Genomic DNA, 25,362 nt, shown 5'->3' on the forward strand with positions numbered 1-25,362 from the left:
TGAGCGACCACTTGAGTGCTTGTCCCATCAAACACCCTTTTTGGCCTTCTGTGAGTTGTGGTTGCCGAGGTAGCACTGTTCAGGGGTCTTTTCCACATAAATGCGGTCAGAAAGTTAGCTGCAGAGCCTTCAATGTGGCGTAGCAGCTTCCCTTAGATATTTTTGAGTCCTTATCCCTTTTGTACGTTTATGATGCTCGTTCCTATCATTAGAACTTCCTGGAAGGTCACTTTGATCATTAGAATCTATACCCGATCTGCGTTTAGCTTATCCGAGGAGATATTCCTCCTCGGCCTCGGACCACTCACGATCTCGCCCAAAGCCCCACGCTCTTGGCCGAAGCCCAACACCCCACAGTTCTAATTCAAACTTCTATATAAAAAAAGTGTAAAAAGTGTAAGTGAGGAAAGCAACAGTGCCACTTTGAACAAACGCTGACCTTTCTTTTTTTTTCTTTTTCTTTTTTTGTTAATATTTTCTGTTGAACTCTATTAAAACAAAAAAATGGTCATAATAGAGGTGTTTAAGTCCTTATAGGTCAAAATAAAATAATAAAAATATCATACTAGAACTAACTACAACTAAAAATAAAGGTATTGTGGAAAAAAAAGTATTACATCAACAACATTTTCATAATAAATCATAGGTGGTAAATTGTTGTTGGTTTTAATTTAAACTTCTATATATAAAAAGGGTCAATGCTCAAAGCTACAGTAGCTAGTTTGTTATATTCAATCTAAACTGTTTCATTGGTTTTCTTTTTATCTTTCTTTCTTTTTTTTTGGGTGAAAATATCGCCTATTCAACATGCTTTTTATTTTTTTATATACATATGAGCCGTTACCCAAATAGAATAAAATATTATCACAACAAATTGTCACAATATTTTCACAATTGTTGAGGTATTAATTCATTATAGGCTAAAATAAAATAAATAAAAATATTATACTGAAACCAACCACAACTAAAAATAAAGGTATTGTGAAAAAAAGTGCGACATTCACAATATTTTTCATAACACTTTTATAACAAATCATAGATGGTAAATTGTTATTATTTCTAATTTAAACGTACCAATGAAAATACTTTTTTGCCTACCAATAATAACCTATAACAACCTATTACTTTATGATTTGTACATTGTAAAAATATTATGAACATAGCATTTCTCTTGTGAAAACTAGCTTTCTTTTTTTTTTTCCTTTTTTTTTTGGGAAATATCGCCTATTGAACACGCTTTTTATTTTTTATTTTATCTACATATGATTTGTTTCCCTAAAAGAATAAAATAGTTTCACAACAAATTACTACAATATTTTCATAATTGTTGAGGTGTTATTCTTTATAGGCTAAAATAAAAAATATATATATCATACTAGAACCAACTAAAATTAAAAATAAAGGTTTTGTGAAAAAAAAGTGTAACATCCATAACATTTTTACAACGTTTTCATAACAAATTATAAGTGATAAATTGTTATTGGTTCTAATTTAAACTTACCAATAAAATTACGTTTTTGCCTACCAACAATAACTCGTAACAACCTACTACTCTATGATTTGTTATGAAAATATTGTGAAAATAACTGTAGACAGGGAAAATTCCCGACCTATCACAAGCTAACACATCATATTACCAAGTTCACAAAATATGATTTTATAACATAATTTTTTATAACATAGTTAATGTTTTTACTTTACGATTTTAATGTAGTATTGTTTTTATATTTGTGCAGATTTCTTATTGGTGGCTTTTAGAAAATTTACTTTTGGCATTACTTGAAGACATATGAGGACATCTTCCGTTAGTTCTAATTATATTATGCTACACTTTTTGTATTGTTATAAAACAACTTGAGTTATTGTATATGTTGCAAACAATTATTGTATGGAAGGAGTTTGAATTGGATACTTGTTTTATTTTTTACTTGTGAAATGTATGAATCCTTTTTTATAGATGTGTTGTTGAAATAAATGTATTATTCAAATGTGAGGTTTTAATATTGTATTTGTGGGGGATAAAAGCTCTTGAATGAACGTTTGGGCTTTGGGCCTGGTTGGTTGGTACCAATTTGTTTTGATCAGGGCCTCTAGGCCCACAAGTCAGTCTACACTGTAGAGGTCTGAGGAGTTTTCTGAGGAGGAATTTCTCCTCGGACAGGCTCGGCAATGACCTTGGGACTTACTAAAGGGGTTAGAGGCAAGCTTTTGAAAAAACTGATGGGTAAGAGGGTGATCCAAGCACCCTTTAGAAGCAAGAATGTGTGAGAAATATTTGAGGAAAAAGCTGCTACCACCACATTAAAGACCCTGCATCTACCTCTCTGGCCACATTAATGGGGAAATGACCTCTGAACAGTAGAATTTAGCATTTCTGCTATTACTTAAAGACTTCAAGGAGGTGGTAAATGGGACAAGTATCCAAGGGAAAGATTTGTGTGACACGTGGATGAACCGGCAGAGAAGAAATATATAAGGAAACGAAAGAGGAAAGAGAAGGGGATCAGCACTTTCTGCTAAAGAAAATAGGAACTAAGAATTGTAAATTTTGATATAGAAAGAGAATATACATACAATTCATCCTCGGCTTACATCTGAGGAGGTCTCTTTGTCATATTCGTTTATCATTCGCATCGATTGTGGCTCTCTGGCCTGCTAATCGAACTTCCAACATCCCGAACCTAGACTTCCAAATCCATACTCTACAAATTTTATTGTATTAGGCTCATTGGGCCTGAGCCTAACACTGGTTTTTTGGGTCCAAGTACAATTGTGCGCTTACAATTGGCGCCTACAATTGGCGTCATCTATGGGAAGTCTAGTGTTGAAGGAATTGGAACATCATGGCAGGCGTAGGTTCGTATCATGCAGAATCTCAAGGATCACAGCTCGAAGATCTTTTTGAGCGTCTTAAGCGCTGGAGGGATCGAGAGGGAAGTGTACATACCGTGTATCCTGACGCGAGTCATACGCGTGGTGGAGGCAGTGCCACCCATAAGGATGATGCTAGGGCCATGCAGAGGGAGATTGGCCACCTCAAGAAAAAGCTACGCCGTGTCAGAAAAAGGCGGGCTTCACCCTCATCCAGTCCTTCTTCAGGGGAATCCCGAGGAAGCAGTTATAGTTCAAGATCAGGCACTCCCCCTAGTGAAACCTTCTCTTGCAAAGGGGATGACCTACCAGGTCGTAAGCATAGGAAGCTTCCTTCTAGGGGCTTGGGGAACGATGCTATGAGCCGAGCGTTTCACCAACTCTCCAAATCGCCCTTCTCACGCAGGATTGAGAATGGAAGGCTCCCTAGACGGTTCACTTAGCCCACCTTTACCATTTACAATGGCAGGACAGATCTAGTGGAACATGTGAGCCATTTTAATTAGAGGATGGCGGTACATTCTCACAATGAAACCATGATGTGCAAAGTCTTTCCTTCTAGCCTGGGACCTGTTGCTATGAGGTGGTTCAATGGACTAAAGTCAGGGTCTGTCGGTTCGTTCAGGGAACTTACTAGGGCGTTCGCGTCTCGGTTCATCACATGCAGCAGGGTTCCTCGACCGTTGGACTCACTATTATCTATGGCCATGAGGGAAGGTGAGACATTGAAAGCATACTCCGACAAGTATTGGGAGATGTTCAACGAGATAGATGGAGATTTTGACGATGTAGCAATTAATACTTTTAAGGTGGGCCTTCCCACCGATCATGATTTGAGAAAATCCTTGACCAAAAAGCCTGTACGGAGTGTACATCGCCTTATGGACCGTATCGACGAGTACAAAAGGATTGAGGAAGATCAACAGCAGGGCAAGGGTAAGGTGAAGGTTATCCCACAAGAGAGAAGGGATTTTAGGTCGGACATGTACCATAATAATAAGCCAAGGAGAGATTACATTGGACAGACTGGCTCGGCCATTCCTCAAGCAGTTAATACTGTATTCCGAGAACTAGTGCACCAAACACTGGAGAAAGTCCGTAAGGAACCCTACTTCAAATGGCCCAGTAAGATAGCAGGGGACCCTACGAAACGGAATCAAAATCTTTTTTGCCAATATCATCAGGATGTGGGTCATACTACTGAGAATTGTCAGACCCTCTAGAACCATCTAGAACAGCTTGTTAGTGAGGGGAAGTTGAAGCAACACTTGTACCAACCTAACGGGCAAGGCAGTCGGTCAGGTTCAAATAATCAAAAGAATAACTCGTCTCGGCCACCCTTGGGAACGATTAGTGTCATCTTCGCTGCATCTGGCAGGACCGGTCCCTATCCTACCAGGGTGATGGCGGTATCACACTCCCACACTGAGGAGTCGGGCTCGAAGCCGAAGAGAATTAGGGGGAATGTGCCTATCTTGGGATTCTCGGACGAGGATAAGGTCGGGACCATCCAACCCCATGATGACACCCTGGTGGTCACTTTGAGGATAGGGAATTACGACGTCAAAAGGGTGATGATCGATCAAGGCAGCGGCGTGGATATTATGTACCCTGACTTATTCAAGGGGCTAAGGTTAAGACTGGAGAATCTCACTCCTTATGACTCCCCACTGATAAGCTTTGAAGGGAAGGCTGTCATACCAAAGGGACAGATTCGATTGCCTATACAGTCTGGCTCGGAAACGGTCAAAGTGGATTTTATTGTGGTTGACGCATAGTCCCCATACACGGCCATCTTTGCCAGGCCTTAGCTGCACGCTTTGGGTGCTCTTTCCTCGACTTTGCATGTTAAAGTAAAATTCCCTTCGGAATGGCTCATTGAAGAAATTCTAGGCAGCCAATCAGTGACAAGGCAATGCATATCGGCTGCAATACTGCATCAAGCCAAATCAGAATCCTCGGCCCCGGTCGTGAAGGACTTATAGCAATTAACAACTCTGGATGCGCCCGATGCGATGACAGCAGAGGAAGCCATGTGTGAAGATTTGGAGAGGTTTCTAATAGCCGATGATCCCGAGAGGTTCTTTCAAGTGGGAATACGGTTACCACACTAAGAGAAAATGGAATTAGTCAAGTTTTTGAAAGACAATATAGATGTCTTTGCCTGGGATCCTTATGAGACCCCGGGGGTTGACCCAAGCTTCATTTGTCATCATTTGAACATCAACCCTGCCACTGTTCCTAGGAGGCAACCATCTCGGTGATCCTCCAAAGAGCATTCCGAAGCTGTCAAGGAAGAGGTGCTTAAGCTCAAGAGGGCTGGTACTATTAAAGAAGTTTTCTACCCAGAGTGGTTGGCGCATACAGTCGTGGTAAAAAAGAAGAATGGGAAATGGAGAGTATGTGTGGACTTTACAGACCTAAACAAAGCCTACCCGAAGGACTCGTTCCCGATGCCACGCATTGATCAGCTTGTGGATGCTACAGTTGGGCATCCTCGGATGAGCTTTTTAGATGCCTTCTAGGGTTATCACCAAATACCATTGGCAACGGGTGATCAGGAGAAGACTGCTTTCATTACTCCAACAAGGAACTATCACTATAAAGTGATGCCGTTCGGGTTGAAAAACGCCGGGGCTACTTATCAAAGGATGATGACCAGAATGTTTAAGTCACAACTGGGAAAGACCATTGAGATATATGTGGATGATATGGTAGTAAAGAGTAAGGCAGTGCCTATGCATGTAAAAGATCTCGATGACACCTTTCAAATACTTAGGAAGTACAAGCTGTGCCTTAACGCCTCAAAATGTTCTTTTGGGGTCGGTTCTGGAAAGTTTCTGGGCTACATGATGACTCATAGAGGGATAGAGGTGAATCCGGCGTAGGTTAGAGCCATCCAAGGCTTACAACCACCTCGGAATCCAAAGGAAGTTCAGAAGTTGACTGGGATGACCGCTGCTCTTAGCAGGTTTATCTCTTGCTCAGCTGACAAGTGCCGACCTTGTTTCCAACTGTTGAATAAATGGAAAGGATTCCAGTGGACCGAGGAGTGTGCTTTAGCTTTCAAGCAACTCAAGGAATATCTTTCCCGGCCACCCATTATGTCTCGGCCGAAGGTTGATGAAATCCTGTTTGCATACCTAGTTGTGGCCGTCCATGTAGTTAGCCTGGTCCTTATAAGGGATGATGGTGGGGTACAGAGACCGGTCTATTATGTCAGCAAATCCTTGAATGAAGCTGAAGTGCGCTATTTGCCTTTAGAGAAAGCAATTCTGGCTGTAGTCCATGCCACGCAAAAGCTTCCTCACTATTTTCAGTCTCACACCGTAGTGGTTTTGACCCAACTGCCTCTCAAGTCAATATTGCGGAGTGCTAACTATTCGGGGAGGGTAGCCAAGTGGGAAACTATTCTGGGAGCCTTCAATATCAAATACATGGCACGCACCTCGGTGAAGGGCCAAGTCCTCACGGATCTGGTGGCAGAGTTCACCGAACCATCATTAGAAGAAATTACGAAGGAATCACACATGGATGAAAAATCAGTTGGCATGATCACAAGCAAAGGACCACCAATTTGGAATGTGTATGTTAATGGGGCAGCCAACCAAAGGGGGTCTGGAGTTGGACTTGTTTTGGTGTCTCCTGAAGGAATCGTCTTTGAAAAATCATTGAGATTGGCGTTCTCGGCCACTAATAACAAGGCCGAGTACGAAGCGGTCTTGGTTGGTATGAATATGGTACGAAAAATGGGGGGAAAATAGGTTCATATGTTCTCGGACTCTCAGTTAGTCGTGGGCCAAGTGGCAGGGATCATGGAGGCCAGGGATCCAAGAATGCAAGAGTACCTGACCCAGGTCAAGTGTTCACAATCCGAGTTCGATTCTTTTATCCTTTCTTACGTTTCTAGAAGTGGAAACACATATGCACACTCGTTGGCCACCTTGGCGACATCCTCGGCTTAGTGTTTGCCTAGGCTTATCCTCGTTGAAGACTTGCTAGAACCAACTCTGACCGCTGCAAGTGCCGTCCGTATCCATCTGATAAGGCCTGGGCCCAGCTGGATCGACCCTGTGGTGTCTTTTCTGAAAAGCGATATTCTTCCCGAGGACAAGTCTGAAATGGATAAGACTCGTCGAAAGGCGCCTCATTTCTGGCTGTCCGAGGATCAGAAATTGTATAAACGCTCCTTCTCCGGACCATACTTGCTATGTGTACATCCTGAAGCAACGGAGGCACTTTTGGAAGAATTGCATAAGGGAATTTGCGGAAGTCACACTGCGGGGAGGTCCTTAGCCCATAGGGCTCTGACTCAGGGATACTGGTGGCCCAATATGTAGAGGGAAGCTCAGGACTATGTGAGAAAGTGTGACCAGTGCCAAAGGTTTGCTCCCAACATTCATCAGCCTGGAGGTGTCCTTAATCCTCTGTCCAGTCCGTGGCCATTCGCTCAATGGGGATTGGATATAGTTGGGCCTTTTCTGAGGGCTGTGGGAAACAAAAGATGGTTACTCGTGGGAACCGATTACTTCACTAAATGGGTCGAAGCTGAGCCCATAGCAAATATTAGGGATGTCGACTCTAAGAAGTTTATATGGAAGAATATTATCACTAGATTTGGGGTACCTCGCACACTTATTTCAGACAATGGTGTTCAATTTGATAGTGGAGCTTTCAAGAAGTATTATAGTGACATGGGCATCACAAATAGGTACTCTACCCCAGCTTACCCTCAGGGAAATGGGCAGGCCGAGGCCGTAAACAAAGTCATAGTCAGTGGACTCAAGAAGAGGCTGGATGATGCAAAGGGCAGATGGGTAGATGGGTAGAGGAGCTACCACACGTTTTATGGACGTATCGGACTATGCCGCGTAGATCCACTAGAGAAACACCATTCTCTATGACCTATGGGGCCGAGGCAGTGATACCTTTGGAATTTGGTTTCCCCACGTTGAGGACAAGTTCTTTTAGTCCAGAAAATAACGATAGTCTCCTGGAGAAAAGCCTGGACCTGGTCGAGGAGCGGCGAGAGGCCACGATGGTCCAAATGACTTATTATCAGCAGAAGCTTAAACGAGGGTATGATGCTCATGTGAAACTAAGGCCATTAGCGCCTGGAGATCTAGTGTTGAGAAGAGTTGTGGGTACTGCCAAAAACTCAACATGGGGAAAGTTAGCGCCAAACTGGGAAGGACCTTATCGGATCATCTCTGTCGTTGGCATAGGATCATATCGATTAGCCGACCTAGATGAAAAAATTGTACAACGCCCTTGGAATGTAAACAACCTAAGAAGGTATTATTATTAATAAAAAGTACTTTTATCGTTGCTCAAATTATCAGTATGTACTTGTGTTTATCTCTTACAATTTCTAAGTATCAAACAGAAACTTGGTCATGTATGGTCCTCGGACCACATACCTTGTGGAAATTGATACTTTATCATTGTTAAACAGAACCTTAGTTATGTCGGGTCCTTAGGCCTTCTACTTTGGGAAAATTAACATTTCAAGTTACAATTTCTAAGTATCAAATAGAAACTTGGTCATGTATGGTTCTCGGACCACATACCTTGTGGAAATTGATATCTTATCATTTGTTAAACAGAACCTTAGTTATGTCGGGTCTGTAGGCCTTCTACTTTGGGGAAATTAACATTTCAAGTTACAATTTCTAAGTATCAAACAGAAACTTGGTCATGTATGGTCATCGGACCACATACCTTGTGAAAATTGATATCTTATCATTTGTTAAACAGAACCTTAGTTATGTCGGGTTCACAAATCCTGTACTTTGGGGAACTTAACATTTTTAGGTTACAATTTCTAAGTATTAGGTAAAAAATTTGGACATGCATGATCCTCGGACCACATGTTTTGAAAAAATTGACATCCTATTGGTTCTAGAAAGGAAGTCTGTTTATGTCGGGCCTTTGAACCCTTTACTTTGAGAACATTAGCAAAAACCATATCACATTGGGGGTCTTTGAACCCCAAGTTAAATTCTAAGTTAAGTTTTTGGTTGAACACTACTGTGTCACATATATTATGTTCTTGAGGCATGACTTGCAAAGTATAAGTTAAGTATATGTGCTTCAATTTAAAGTCGTGACAAGTTGAAATGTTCCAAGTATTGTTAATTGTTCCATTCATTCATTTTTATGCTAATGAGCATTGTTATATTAAGAAATTGGAAGGCAAATGAAAACTAAACTGAACAGTTTGTCATTAATTTTTGTCAATATACATTCAAAGAAAAAATTCAAAAATTTATTACATGACAAAAAAGAGAAGTCCTAACTAGCCTAGACCTTAAGCTTTTGAAGGGGGGTTCTGCTCCGAGGTGCTAGCAGCCTCTGTGCGTTTTAGCTCTACTTCAAATGAGGACTGTGTTTATTTTCCCTTGTCTATTGCCACAGGTGGAGGGACATTAGGCTCGTCGCTTTGGCTCGTAGCCTTCTCGGCACCTTCACCATGTTCCTTCTCTTTATTGAAACTTGTAGGTTCTGTGGGAGTAGGAATAGGCTCTGGGATCATGGGAGGGAGCATGGAAGGTGTTGTCTCAGGGGCAGGGGTGACAGGAGGAAGTTCGTCTATCTCCTGGATGTCTAGGGAAGCCAAATGTTTTCGGGCTTCCTCAGCTCGGAAGTTGAGGGAACCCCAGCCACATTTAAGGCTTCCTCCCAAACTTGCTGGCAAGCATAACCTGTCGAGCTCCTCAATTAGTTGGTTTTCTGTCGCCGCCACCCCTTCCTTGTAAGTGGCCTTCTTTGCGGCCTCCATGGACTCCTTGAAGGTACGAGCCTCGTCCTTCATCCTAGCAAGCTCCTTCTTCAAGTCGGAGTGTTCCTGTTGAGCTTCGGATAACTCTTCATCCTTTTGACGAAGAAGCTTGCGTTGCCCTTCCACCTAGGTCCTCATTGTCTTCAGGCTGGTCTCGGCACCGTCCCTTTCCCTCTTCAGCTCTACCAACTGAGTGGTTAGCTTCTCGTTTTGTGCAAGAGCTTGGCCTAAGGACTTCTCGGTCTCCTGCCTAAGCTCCAGTTCAAGTCCAGCTTTCTTCCGAGAATCCTCCACCCATTTCTCGACAGCAAAGACTTCCTAGATGGCCTGTGGTGAAATATCAAAATGAATGCACTATTAATGACACAAGTCTCAAGTACATAAAAACATTTCTTACGATAAGGTATAATAAAAAAAAAATAAGGTAAGGGTAAGACTCAAATACTTACCAGGGCCAAGTCCCTTTTTAGCAAAAGGAAAAGATGGGGCTAGTTCATCTTGTCCAGGGCTTCCATGTCCTTGGGCAGAAGAAGGGGACGTTCCAAGGCATCGGCCAGGTGGAGAGTATGGCCTTGTTGGAACGCCCTAATGTTGGACTGGCAGGAGATTGGTGCCCTGTCCAGCTTAAGCTCGGGAGACCAGTTAGCCGGTGCACGGCGCACCTCGGCAAGGTCCCTATTCTCCCCGCTTTCCACTGAGGAGGCACGGCCCTTTCCCTTGCCAGGTTTTGGTTGTTGTTGTTTAAACTTCTTCTGCCCCTCCGCATCTGTATCCTCAGCTTTGCTCTTCCTCTTCTTTTTAGGCTCCGCCACAAGAGGCTTAGGGTCGGAGGGAGGAGGGAGGAGGGGGTGGGGATAGTGACGAAGGGACTTGTGACCCACCTGCTCCCTTTTGGGAGACTCTCGTGCCCCTTTTATGCATCAATTGCTTTAAGGCGTCCATCTCTTCTTCTTCGGAGCCGGTATCAGGCTGGGCAATCACCAGACCTTGTATCCCCGAAGTCTCGGCGGGTGCGTGCTCATCGTCCGAGAGGATAACAAATGGATCTCCTCGAGGCCTTTCGACGTCCTTGAGTTGAAATTGGTCTATCTCTCCATCTAACTAGTGTTGTGAGGACGCTTGCTCTTCTCGAACGGCAGTTGTCAGGGAGTGCGCCGAGAGGGGAATCGCTGCGATAGGGCGTGTGTATAGAATGGTGATGGGATCGTCCGGAAGTTCACGATTGGAAAGGAAGCCTGGTCTCACCACGTCTATCCTCCTGCATCGCCTATCCCCCGCGATGATTGCGTTTTCAATATCTTGGAAATCCACTAATATGGGGTCGTATCCCAGTATCAGGTGGGCAGCCCTCACTTGCAGGTCCTCGCTGACAAATACTTCGGAGCGGAGGACACGGTTCAGGTCAGCAACGTTGCAAAGGCTAAGGTGTGGGCGTACGTGTTGTTTATTTGTGAGAAAAAAAGGCATTCGAGAAAACAAACATGGTCAAAATAGTGATAAACATTGAGACAAGAAGTAATAGTATGCAATATGAATTAAAACGGTAAAGGTAACGAGATTGAATCACGGGTTAAGAAATTTAACTCCTAAGGAATCACACCTGGTTCTCTCCATTCGACTGGACAACGAGGACCATCATACCAGTTTCTTGAGGCGATGAGGTAGTCGTCCTTCAAGACTTTGTTGGATTTAGGAAGACAGGAAATCGGTCTAACTATGCTAGACCGGGACTTAATGTAATATCCTACATTTTTGAGTTTGTGGCACTCGTACATATAGGCAACGTCATGCCATGTAAGGTTTAGGCCCATTTGCTCGTTCAGAGCGACGACACTACCTAAGACCCTAAACACGTTTGGCGTGCATTGGTCTGGGCATAACCTATGGTTGCGAAGGTATTCACTGGTCACATTTCTCATAGGGAGAGTCATCCCACCTTCTATGAAGGCAATCATGGGAATGATGACCTCTCCGTCTCTCCTAGCGCTACCTACGGCTTCTACTAGGCAGTATCTCAAGCCTACGTCATTGGGGATGTGGTACATGGCCCTAAAACCCTCCATACCGGCGTCAGAATCCACCAAACACTTAAATTTACCCATTTGGCGAGAGCAAAAATGAAAGTTAAAGGAAGGAAAGGAGTTTAAATGGTGGCCGAGGATAGAAGCCGAGAAGGAATGAATAAAGAGAAGCGAAAACTTATGGGAGTTGGTTATGCAATTCTTCACGAGCTTCTGGAGAGAAAAGGTGATGATTGACACTTAGATGCGATGGATTTCTGAAAGAATAAATGAAGGTACAGTTCCCAGGTGTTTTGACGTGCGGGAGGCGGCCTCGAAATTAGAGTTCTCCCGCTCAAAATTTTCAGAGTCAACTTGGACCGTTGGATGTGCATCTCACCGTTGAACGTGGGGAACAGGATGTAACTTGCAGTCATAAATGCGCGTGTTTCGGGTTTCGAAGTGTCAGGAGCGTTTTCAGGGAACGAAAGGACCCATACACGCGTGGCGGTTTACAAAGCGTGTGGAAGGTATTCTGCTCGGATCAAAACTCTATTTCTCTCCTTGGATGGGAGGGGCGAAATAAAGTTTTGAGGGGCTATTGTGGGGGATAAAAGCTCTTGAATGAACGTTTGGGCTTTGGGCCTGATTGGTTGGTACCAGTTTGTTTTGATCAGGGCCTCTAGGCCCACAAGTCAGTCCGCATTGCAGAGGTCCGAGGAGTTGTCCGAGGAGGAATGTCTCCTTGGACAGGCTCGGCAATGACCTTGGGACTTACTAAAGGGGTTAGAGGCAAGCTTCTGAAAAAACTGATGGGTAAGAGGGTGATCCAAGCACCCTTTAGAAGCAAGGATGTGTGAGAAATATCTGAGGAAAAAGCTGCTACCACCACATTAAAGACCTTGCATCTACCTCCCTGACCGCATTAATGGGGAAATGACCTCTGAACAGTAGAATTCAGCCTTTCTGCTATTACCTAAAGACTTCAAGGAGATGGCGAATGGGACAAGTATCCAAGGGAAAGATTTGTGTGACACGTGGATGAACCGACAGAGAAGAAGTATATAAGGAAACGAGAGAGGAAAGAGAAGGGGATCGGCACTTTCTGCTAAAGAAAATAGGAACTAAGAATTGTAAATTTTGATATAGAAAGAGAATATATATACAATTCGTCCTCGGTTTACGTCCGAGGAGGTCTCTTTGTCATATTCGTTTATCATTTGTATCGATTGTGGCTCTCTAGCTTGCTTATCGAACTTCCAACATCCCGAACCTAGACTTCCAAATCCATACTCTACAAATTTTATTGTATTAGGCTCATTGGACCTGAGCCTAACACTGGTTTTTTGGGTCTAGGTACAATTGTGCGCTTACAGTACTAACAGGTTACAGGTTAATATCAAAGTCATGAAAAAAATAAAAAACAGAAAATAAGTTTTAGCGACAAAATTTTTCGTCACAAATATAGCAACAAAAAATTGCTTTAGTGACGAAATATTTCATCACTAAATGTAGCAAAATTTTGTAAGAAATGGTTTTAGTGACGAAAATTTTCGTTGCTATATATGCCTGAATTTTCTTTAAAATAATTTTAGTGGCAAACTTTTTCGTCACTATATGTACCCGAAAATAGTTTTAGTGACGAAATTATTCGTCACTAAATATGATTTAATAAACTAAAGTGTTTTTAGTGACGAAATATTTTCGTCACTGAATGATGTTTTTAGCGAGGGAAACGTTTCGTCGCTAAAAGTTAAAAAAAAAAAAATTCAAATTAGACTTTTAGTGACGAAATTTTTCATCACCAGAACTTTTAGTGAGGGGGTTTCAATGACAAAATGAGTTTTGTCGCTAAAAGTCTGATTTCATCACTAAAGGTCCTTAGCAAAGAAAAACTGGACTTTTAGTGAAGAATTTTTTTGTCACTAAAAATACATTTTGTTATAGTGACAAAGCACCATGTACTACAACTAGTTTCTACCAACACCATTCAGGAACCAACAAAAATTTGTCAAGTGTCCTGAAATAAAAACATAAAAAAGCATGCAAAATGCCAATCATACATTAGTGCATGTAAGCAATGAGACACACCACACATCAGCACGTGTAAGTAATGACATCTAGCGCGTGTAAGCGACGACATAAGCGATCCAATCAATTACTAACATGTGTCACCTTGAAAATCAAGACATTTCAGCCAATCAAACGATGTCATGTGTCTCGGAGAAAAAGTCTTAAAAATCCTCCAATCAGATTGTGACACATATCACCGATCAGACTTCGCCACTTGTCACTCACCCACCCCCATACTCCTATAAATAAAAGCCTTTCTAAGGCATTTCAAGACACCAAGGCATCTTAGGACACACCAAGACATCTTCGGAGAGATCTTGGAACACACCAACACATCTTGGGACACACATACCAAGACATCTTGGAACATACCAAGGCATCCATGCCACAAGCAGCATCAAGGAAGATTCAGAATTATAGAAGCTCTGCTGGAATCAAGCCTTGCAACGTCCAAGAATTTCAAGAACTTCAAGCTCAAATACAAAGAACATTCAAAGCAGAATCATCCAAACTGCCTGCTTAGATCTTAAAGTTTGCTAAAATCAAGCCCAAAAGCCTTTTGAAACTTCAAAAAATCACAAATCACTGAAACTCTATAGATTCAACCCCCAAAAGCTCCAGAGAACTTTTGCCACAAACCTTCAAATATGAAGAACATTCAAAGACAAATCATCCAAAACATCTTCCTAGATCTCTAAATTCATTGGAATCAAGCTCAAAAGCCTCTAGAAATTCCAAGAAACCACAAATTGGTGAACCTTTACAGATTCAAGCCTCCAAAGCCCCGAAAAATTTCCACCACAAACCTTCGAAAATGAAGAATGCATGAAAAACACAAAGAACACAAAGAATGTGAAAAACAAAAGATTTCTAACAAGCTCATAGCCAGAGATTCATTGTAATTTTGTTTCAAAGATCTTCGATCCATTCCTTAGATAAATTGAAGGATATTTGGTGTTTGAATCAAAATCAAATTACCACAATTCTAATCAACAAAATTTTCAAGGAGAACGAATTAGAGGATCACTTTTTTGTAATTTCAAAGAATGATACCACACATTCATCAATACAAATTCATATTTGTGAAACTATTTTACTTGTTTAACTTTATTTCAAACTTGAAATTTAGTCACTCCACAATAACATGTCTCTTGTGAAAATATTAAGACATTTTGTTGTCATCATAATATTTTCACCATTACTAAAGTGTCAATTCTTTATAACTCAAAATAAAATATAACAAAATTATAAAGGTATTACGAAAATGTTATACCATTATATTGTGTTTCTATAAAAAAAAAAAAAAATTGGTTTAGTCAACTTTGTTGAGACAAAATTAACTATTTCATATACAGTTTTCTTGGGTTAACTTTTTGTTTTTTTGTTTGTATTTTTATCTTTACACATCATTTTAAGTAAAAACACATAGTTTTACACACACAAAATAATAAAAATAAAAAATCTAGGATAAAAACACTTTTCATCCTTTATGTTTAGGGTAGTTTACAATTCCTCCTTAAACTTTAAAATCAAGAAATTTTCCCCTTCATATCTTGGAAAAGTGCAAATATGTCATATTGTTATTCTCTCAGTTAAACCCTAATCAAAGTTTACGATTCTTAAAATATTACATTGTGTAATGTCTAAAATACTCCCATTAAATTTTAACATTCCAAAAATTTCTTCACGTATTTTGAGTTTTAGATGGTAATAATACTTAGAAAGTTGGAATGGTGATAAAAGGTGTTTTATTCATTACCTAAAGATCATTGATTTTCTAGATTTAAATCTTCGAAACTATTAATTTATCTAATGGGAAATTTAATGACACATGCCTTTTTTTCTTTTTTTTCCTTTTCTTGCCTAAAATGGGTGTTCATTAAAAAATAAGTAAGGTAAATATTGCACCTAAACTCATGTAGAATGACCGAGAAGAAAGTATTATTGAAAATTTTTTCATTGTGTATGGTTAAAGGTATCTGATGAAAAACTTCAATTGTAACATATGACATCATTTATTATGAAATTTAAATATTGTGATAATGTCTTAGCAAAACTCAGTTGCTTATTGTTGGAAGATGATATTTAGTGTCATTCTTAGAAGTTTTTAGTGAGTGGATATTGTCTTTAGCAAATAAGTGCTAAGGAACTATTATAGTAAAATAGATATTCATATGTTAAATAGCTACCAGAATAATTAATTATCAAAATTATTATACGAATAGGATTAACTTTGTATGACATATTTTTTATGTGTATAGTTTCATACTTCTTCAAATAAAAATTTTATTTTAATTTCTCACTTAAGAGGTAGCACATGCCACCCTACCTAGTAGTCTCAAAAGAAGAAAATGAGAGAGAGAGAGAGAGAGAGAGAGAGAGAGAGAGAGAGAGAGAGAGAGAGAGAGAGAGAGAGAGAGAGTCAACTCAATTAACACAAGGTAGCTTATCACCACCACCACCACAACCAACATAATACAATAATACTAACAACAGCATTGCTACGACCATTACCATTGTCACTGTCTCCACCACCAATGACCAACTATTATCGCTGATTAGGCTATCATTTTCATCACCACCAATTCCATGATATATACCATATTATCATGGTCACCAATTCATTATCATCCTCATTACCATCCTTGTTGTGACTAATTTAATACTTTAAATTCTTAAGTTTTGGATATACCCAGACAAATAATAAAAGCTTAATTGATAAGATTGAAATTCCCTCAAATTTAAATTCCACCATTTTAAAAAGTTCTAATAGTTTTTCAAATTATTATTCTAAAAACAACATAAAAGTCGACAATTATTTAGAATAACACAAACAACAATTAACTAGAACTTTTATCCTTCTCAAAAAAAAAAAAAAAAAACTAGAACTTTTACCGAAGATACTAGCTAGTTATTCTGATTTTTTTTTCCTCCTCTAAGGAGTGGTGGCATTGCATGTGGGTAGGTCCACAGGGTTAGTAGGCCTTATATTCAAGATTGGGTTGCTTTCGAAGAAGTTTGAAGGACGGAGCTCAAACCCGCCATTCAAAGTAGGCATCACTGGAAATTCATCTTGGGAAGGGCTATGGTGGAAGCCCATTGTGTGCCATAACACTATGTCCTTGTCGTCAATATCCCTATTCCTGCAAAAAGGAGCCAAACCAGCCAGTTTGATTTTCATCATTGCTACCTGATTTATTACCGGGAAAAAATGCATGCCAAAACATCCATGTTAGTTATTAGGGCTGACAATAATATGAAAATTACTAAGTGTTCCTAGAACACGGTGACGTGATATTCTTTCTTTTCACATTCATAATAAACTACACTAAGTGGGATCTAATATAAATGTGAAAGGAGGAAAAATCAATATAAATGATATGAGAACACCTAACTCCAATAATACCTCCCAATTAACCCAAGTCAATATGTATGTTTTAAATAACTAATTAGCTTATTGAACTTTCATCACACCCAAATTTCAAGTGTTTATTTATGATTTTTTTTTTGTTGAATAAGTATTTATAGATTTTGAATATTAATTTAAACTTAGGTAGGGCATTTTACATGTCATGCCAACTCAACCCCATTCCCATCCTCACTATCTCAGACTTTCTCTCTTTCTTCTTTTAATTTTCTTTTAAATATCTTCCGGTCCACCAGCATAATTTCTTGGACTCGAAGTGAATTTGTGGTTTTAGCTAACGAATATATGGATACAGTACCTAATAAAAAAGAGAGTTAAATATGCTATTATCCTTAAAAAAAGCATGATTATTTTAAACTTTAGTGATTAATTTAAATCCCTCTTGCGCTAAAGTTTAAGGACCAAATAGTGGCAAATAGCAGGATTTAACTTTAGAGTGGCAAATTTATAACCAATATACATGTGTTTTGATACACTCACAGAAATACATAAATAATCATATTGTGAACACACATTATTATATAATACTTAAGATCAATCTAGACAATAGCATGTTACTCTCTTTTTTTTATGGGACATATTACCCATTTTGCTAAGTTGTATGTTAATGTTCGAAAACTTGTAAAAAGATTACATACCCATTATATTTTCTTTACTTGTTAGGGTTTTTTAATATATGAATAAGTCGTATTGTACTTATATTTCTCATGCAATAATATTTATTAATTACATAACTTTCAAGTACAACCTATTTTTGTTTCTATTTAACTCATAAAATGATTATAGTATATATAACATTTTAAAATCATAAGGTAAACAACTGTACATGAAAAGTTTTATAGTATTACTCAAAGACAAATTATGGAGTTTATTTATAATTGATACATAAAGAATTTGAAAAATACACTTTTGCTAATTACATTAATCATTTAAGCTCCTTACATATACATATATATATATATATATATATATATATATATTTTTTTTTTCTCTTCGATTAAAATTTTTTGCTTTTTTAAAAATATTTTATTTTATCATTTTTTTTATAACTTTTAAACATTAAAAAATTGATAGAAATAAAAATACATTCTTTTGAATGAAGTTTCACCTATAAAAAAAATTATTAACCCAAAAGACAAGGATAAAAGGGAAAAAATTTATCGAGTGTTTTGGTGTGCACCTAAGACCAACGCTATAATTTGACTTTAAAAAAATGGATATAATTTTCTCCCAAAACTTATTTAACATCTTCCGTACACATCCACTTTCCACATTTTAATCATGAACATCACCCTTTTCTCATTTAAATTTTTTTTATATCAAGCACATAAAGTTGTGAAAATTGTGCATACGAATGTGTAAAAAATGAGTGTGAGAGAATTTTTATTGTTAAAAAAACCATGCATTACCTGTTTGTTCAAGTAAATAAGGTATCATCCCCATGGCTTCGATCAACATATAATCCACCAACCCATCTTTCTGACTCGTTATATGGCGTAACCCATACATTGTAATTCGAAAATGCGCCACGGATTTGCGGGTAATCATCCTCTAGTAGAAGTGGAATAGCAGCCGGACCTGGAACCAATCGATAGCCAACTTGGTTTCCTATTTTAGTAAACTTATTAGGGTTCACTATCAATAATTCAGTTGGTTTGTCAGTCCAAATTCTTGCATCCAGATTTTATTGGCTCTCGAATCATGGTCCAGTAACTCTTTCTAGGTGTGCTACCATCTGCTCTCATTGTTTTCATCTTGCCTTTGACAAATGAATTCTTTTCACCATCAATGTCAAGATCAAGATAACAGGTGATGTAGTGGTCGTGGTTTATTGCAATAGTATTTTCCGTTACCAATGTACCATAGATGTTTTCCTTAACTTGTTTTTTGTGGGTGTATGTTGAAGCTTTTGCTTCCAAAATACCTGATAAGCCCACCTAATTAAATAGAGTGCGTATAACATATATAGTTGTTAGTAATAATGATTAACAGCCTCATAAAGACTTTTTAGGTACCATTTTACTGAAAATGATCTCTTCATTTGAAACAGAGTATTTTGGAAGGTATATTTAGTGACATATATATTATTTATAATTTTTATTTTTTTAAATGACTTTTAATTAAATGACATAGCACTCTACACAGTTATATTTCGAAAATAAAATTATAATTGTTAAATGGATAATCACAATTTCGAATGAAACCAACCGAAATAACTAACAATGATAATTTTTTTATTAAAAACAATAAGGATAATTATATAAATAGATGGTTTGGTTATTTAATTTCCATACCCCAAATTTAATACTGCCACTTTTCTTGAACTCCCAGTCCAAGATATAGTCATAGTTGCCAATGGTTGAAACAGTCCTAACAAGTAGGCTCACGCCAGGTCTAACCTCTGTTATCTGTGACGCCACCAAAAAAAAAAAAAAAAAAAATCAGACAATAAATATCAGATGTATATGCAACTAGTGAAAATAGATAATCCCAGCTAACTAAAATGTCATAAATAAATTATTACTGAGCCTGATTGGTTGCATTTGGTAAAACTTTGTTTTTTTTCAAGAACAGATAATGTAAAACAATCTATTACAATTACTTACAAATTTTATTGTTGATTATTTCATAGAAAAAATTATTTGATTATAATCTCTTTTTATGTTTCGAACACTTTTGAGGAAATATACTTTTAATAAAAAAAAAAAATTTACTTTTATTGCTTTAACATTCAAAACAAAGGCAAGTCTGGGGTAAAATGAAACTGAAGGATAAGTAGTACTTTCAATGAGAGAGAGAGAGAGAGAGAGATAACCAAAAGGCATTGCTACTCCCTTAAAAAAAAAAAAATTAATGCAATTATATTTTTGTGAAAATTTGTTTATAAACAATTAAATTTAATTTCCTAATTTATACATTTATTGTTGAATTTATTGTGTTATGTTGCATGTATATGTGCACGCATACCATATGCTCTCACACACAAGACACATCCATACTTTTATTTTTGTGGCATCGTGTGTTACAAAAAATTAACCAATTTTTAAATAATAAAAAAATAAATTTTATAAGGAATTAAATCCTAGGTTTGACACTGTTCATAACCCTATTTCTCTTCTTTGTCCTGTACTTCTCGATTTCTAGTACCCCTTTCCACACCCATGTGTGTATACTTTTGTTTGTTGTATACTTTAGCCCATATTTAAATAATAATAATAATAATAATTGTCTTTATTGGCTCTAATCGGGGCTCTGCATTAATTGCTATGACTCTATTTCTTTTCTTTTCTTCTTCTTCATTTATAATTGGTTTCACTCTTTGCCTTTCTCTTCTCCCTAAACCTAGTGATAGCTCAACTATATAGGCAAGGTGAAACAATTACCATAAGTCCCTAAATGTGTGAAAGAGCCCAATAATTCTAGTTATAATATCATAATTATATATATTTATATTTTTTTATTTGAAATTTTTTATAATTTTTTTTATTTGAAGAAGTGGTCTTAAAAACAACTAGAAATTAAAACCCCATACTATCCTTTTTGCTCTTTCTCTCTGAAAGTAACTCTTGACAAACTCACTCTTTGTCCCTTTACCACTAAGCTTATCATCAATCAAAAGTTATATTTAAGGTAACCAGTTTTCTTTATTATTTATATTTTATGTTTTATATACAATTGAAATGAAACTTTTTTTGTATTAATTTTATTTTTAGTTCAATAAAAAAATTGATTTTTAGTTAACCCATCTTTACTTGTTAAGGTTGAAATTGTTGTAGATTCTGATAAAGGTTAAGTGAAGCTATAAAAACATTTGAATAAATTAGGTCTATTGTTCTAACAATATATGCATGTCACAATTGCGTCTGTAAAAATTAGTTTTTCACACACACACACACACACACACATATATATATATATATATTTGATAAGATCCTATTTGAGATCGACTATATTACCAAAAAAAAAAATTACATAGATTAGCCAAATTATCAATTAAAATATATATATATATATATATTAGTAGAGTTTGAATATAAAAAATTAATTAGTAAATTCATATCTCAAAAAGAAAATTATATTTTAAATATAAAAATGATATTAAAAGTTAAATAAGTGTTATTTAGATATAAAAGACTCTTCTTAAAATTGTCGCCTAATGCTCCAAAATATATTGAGCGAGTCCTGTCTAAATTGGTCCTCAATTTTCTCTCACCTCATCCACTCCAACTCCATGCTCTCTCTCTCTCTCATGCAATGGAAGAGCAAGTCATTTAAGAGAGTATGACTTGTTTGTAATCATAGAGGTAGGATGGATTGGGTGTTTTTGGTAGATTCAAATCACAATATTTAGTTCAAGTCACTAAGTTAGTCAATTTCTTAACAATGTACTTTGCCTTGAGCTTGAAGATTTGGGTTTTTTGCTGTGGAAACTTATGTGATGTTGAGAATGATGGGTTGGTTGTGAAACTAATTGGTGTTGTATGATTGAGTGCTTAAGGCCAATTTGATCATTGTTTTACTATTCACAACCCATTCTTTCTAGTATTCACAACGTTTTCACATTAAAGAGAGGGGGAGGGGGAGGGGGGTGGGGGAGGAAGGAAGGGTTTAGACTTTGGTGGTTTGAAAATCACATACCACTTCCCCTGAAATCGCACTTTCTGTGTGATGCCAAGCTATATCGCCTGAATATCGCTCAAATACACAAATTGCATTTGAAACTCTTACAGGCTCTCCATCTTGATTGGCATAGTACCCATCCATGAAGATTGCATTGGCTGGGCAATCTGTATGGTGTTGAAGAGATACAACACTCAAGCCAAGCCCAAATTCTCCAGCATCCAAAAATGTTCGATAGTACCATTCCTCTGTGGGATCCATATAGGGCACAAATAGCTCAGAAACATGGCCTTTATATAGGACTTGGCGATGTTTATCTTCGATGGAATCAAAAATTGTGGCTAGAGATATAACAAGACCAGCTTGGACATCAAAGGCAAGGTGCAAATTCCAGTTTGCCCAACTGATTTTATCACAAAAAAACTGTATTAAGATCATTTCCATTTAAAAGGATGAGTTTTATGATATAGACTATATATTGCAAAATTAAAGATGTATCCAGTGCCACATAATTTAAAATTTTGAATAACTTGACACATTGTACAATATCAGATCTAGAACGTAATTAAATTCTTAGATTAACTATGTAGATGATATTCTTTATTTCACTTGAAATAAAAAAGATCTTGTTTTATAAAAATTGAAACCCAACATTCAAAAAATATATTTTGAAACCCTCAGTTTTAATTAATATATAACCATTAACTTATTTTATTCTTCATTTGGCTAATAACATTATACACATAACAAGTTTTATAACTTATTAAGATAATAAATTGTGATAAGTATAATGACACTTTCATATGAGATAAGTACTGACATCATTTTTATTATAGCTCAATCAAAACTTGACAATTCAGCTATGGACAAAAGTTATACAATTTGTGTGGCCTGTTGTGTACCTTATGGTGTGACCGTTGATCTTGAAGCTGGGACCATGAGGCTGGATAACAGTGATAGGCTTTGTTTCAGCTGCAAATGGTGGCCTCATTTTTGAACCTCGATATTCAGTACCCTCAGCTTTTGGTATTGGTACCACTTCACTATCAGAGTATTTCACAATCACCATCTTATCAAGGTCCACAAGTACAGCAATACCCTCAATAGGTCTAACCCAAACATTAGGCGAGCCGCCTTTGTAGAAAAAGAGTACCTTAACAACCCTCCCACTCATGCTTTTCTCCCCGTACCATCCCACCGTGAAAACTGCAGGAACCACATCCTTTATATCTAGCCCTCTCTTTTTGATGGACTTGATAAATGGTGGGTATTTAAATGCTAAGGCATTTACGCAGACTATTCTTCAAGGTTCAGTAAAGGGAAGCCAGTGCCATTATAAATGTACTGCGAAATGATTGAACCATGGGATAAACTTACGACAAATTCGTAAGATTTTTCATAAGCTCGTGCAATAACAAAAGCTTGACGAGGTGGGGGTTCTTTGGTGGGGTTTGAAAGCCAAGAAAGAACGGTTGATTTGCTTGGCTCATCTAAGCCTACATATTGAAAGGTAAGGTTTGCCAACGAGCCCGCCCTAGCTCCTTTGATAATTTTGGTTACTTGTTTTATTTCTAAGGGGGTGAGGGGGTCCAAGGGGTGAGAGAGAATGCTTGGGATGGAGAGGAGGAAGAGAAGTGAAAACAATACAATGAAGGTTGAAGCCATGAGTGTTACTGAAACAGAGCTTTGTTTTTGTTGTGTGAGATATAGTTTGGACTTTGGAGTGTAGTTTATAATAGGAGTGCATCAGTGCATGTTCTGTCCGGATAACAATAATGGATCAACAACATTAACATTTTATTATAAAGTGAATATAATATCTCACCTAATCCCAAATTTTAATACACCTCTGTTACACGTGAGCTGCTGACACTCTCTCCGCCTTTTCTTTTTCTTAGAAATTTAGATTGTTTGGTAGAGTAGTTTGAGATGAGATTTTTATAATTTTTTAAAATTTATGTGAATAAAAAAATATGTGAAAAAGTTTGTAAAGGTGTTTAAAATATAAAAATATGAATTTAAAATATAGTAACAAACAGCCCCTAATCTCAGGTTAACAGAAGTATAACAAATTTTGGGATTAAATGAGATATTATATTCACTTTTTAATAAAATGCAGACGTGGAGATCCATTATTGGCGGGCGTAAAACACATGTTTTACGTCCTATGACCTATCTGGACTGAGCTGAACATGCACTATAAGAAACACACCATTAATATAAAGGCCTCAAAAAAAAAAAAATAATATAAAATGGGGATCTGTCACTTTGATTGAAGTCGTTAAGGAAGTCAACTACCATTATATTTTACGTATATATTTTGAAACGAGGATTATGTTTTTTTTCTTTTCTTGGTGGGATATTAAAAATAGTTCGGATTTGTATTATATATTTAATATTAAATAAATAATAATGATTTATTACTAAAGAAAACAACAACGATATTAAATTTTTTAGGAAAATAGAAATTAATTTTCAATTCAAAATCTTGGTTTCAAAAAAATAAACACAAATAATGCTAGAGACATATCGAAATTCATTAATGTCATTATTGAAGAAGTGTTTTGTACAACGGCTTAATCTTGTCAAATGAAAATGTGAACATTTAGTAGTAAAAAGTAGGGTAAATTATTAAATTAGTCTCTATCTTTTACGTCATATTTCAATTTGGTCATTAACCTTTTAATTATGTCAATTTGGTCCCTAACATTTTCAATGCCGTGTTAATTTAGTCTTCGTCATTATCCTTTGGATGGAAAAAGCTAATGTGTCAAATGAAATAATACAAAATTATTTTCATGCCATATCAGCTACCAATTAACCACCACATTAACTTATTAAAAAAAAACCCAAATTAAATTTACACACTTGAAAATGTGGGATCATTATCATCTCACTCAAACCTCTAAAATCTGTACACATTTGAGATCAATATCATCTCAACAAATCTCAATGAGTTTTTTATATGCTCTAGTGGGGCTGCTTAGTGCTTATGATATCTCAAGATGTAGGACAGGCTTTTTTTTTTTGCTTCAGGAAAAGAGCGATGGTGGCGCCGGGTGCCTAAAAGGTTTTGTTTTGGATTTGGAGTCAAGGCGAGATCCACTTTTTGTGGCAAAACTTTTGATATATAGTGAATTAGTGACCTTAGGAAAATTATTCATGATAATAGAGTTTTGTTTTGGATTTAGAGTCTCTTTTATATTCCAATTCAGATTCACGCACAACTTTGATATATATGGTGAATTAATTTCACTAACTGGAATGACAAGCATATTTAAGAAATGAAAGCCAAGCATATCTGCAGATTTTAAAGCATTGATCTCACTTGTGTGAAGCAAATCTTGATTTGGTTTTTTTTTTTTAATAAATAATTTGATGTGACAGTACAGTTGACGGCTGATATGGCATGAAAAATAATTTTGTATTATTTCATTTGACACATCAACTTTTTCCATCTAAGGGATAACGGTGAGGACTAAATTGACACGGCATTGAAAATGTTAAGGACCAAATTGACACAATTGAAAGGTTAGAGATCAAATTGAAATATGGTATAAAGGCTAGGGACTAACATTGTAATTTACCCT

General features: G+C 37.2%; 1 pseudogene; it reads right to left on the bottom strand.

Moving 5' to 3' along the window:
• Window positions 1–16,660: 16,660 nt before the first annotated feature.
• Window positions 16,661–23,437, bottom strand: LOC142623504 (amine oxidase [copper-containing] alpha 2, peroxisomal-like; annotated as a pseudogene).
• Between the last annotated feature and the right edge of the window lie 1,925 nt (window positions 23,438–25,362).

This window comes from Castanea sativa, chromosome 2 (genome assembly GCF_040712315.1).
Source record: "Castanea sativa cultivar Marrone di Chiusa Pesio chromosome 2, ASM4071231v1".
NCBI lineage: Eukaryota > Viridiplantae > Streptophyta > Magnoliopsida > Fagales > Fagaceae > Castanea > Castanea sativa.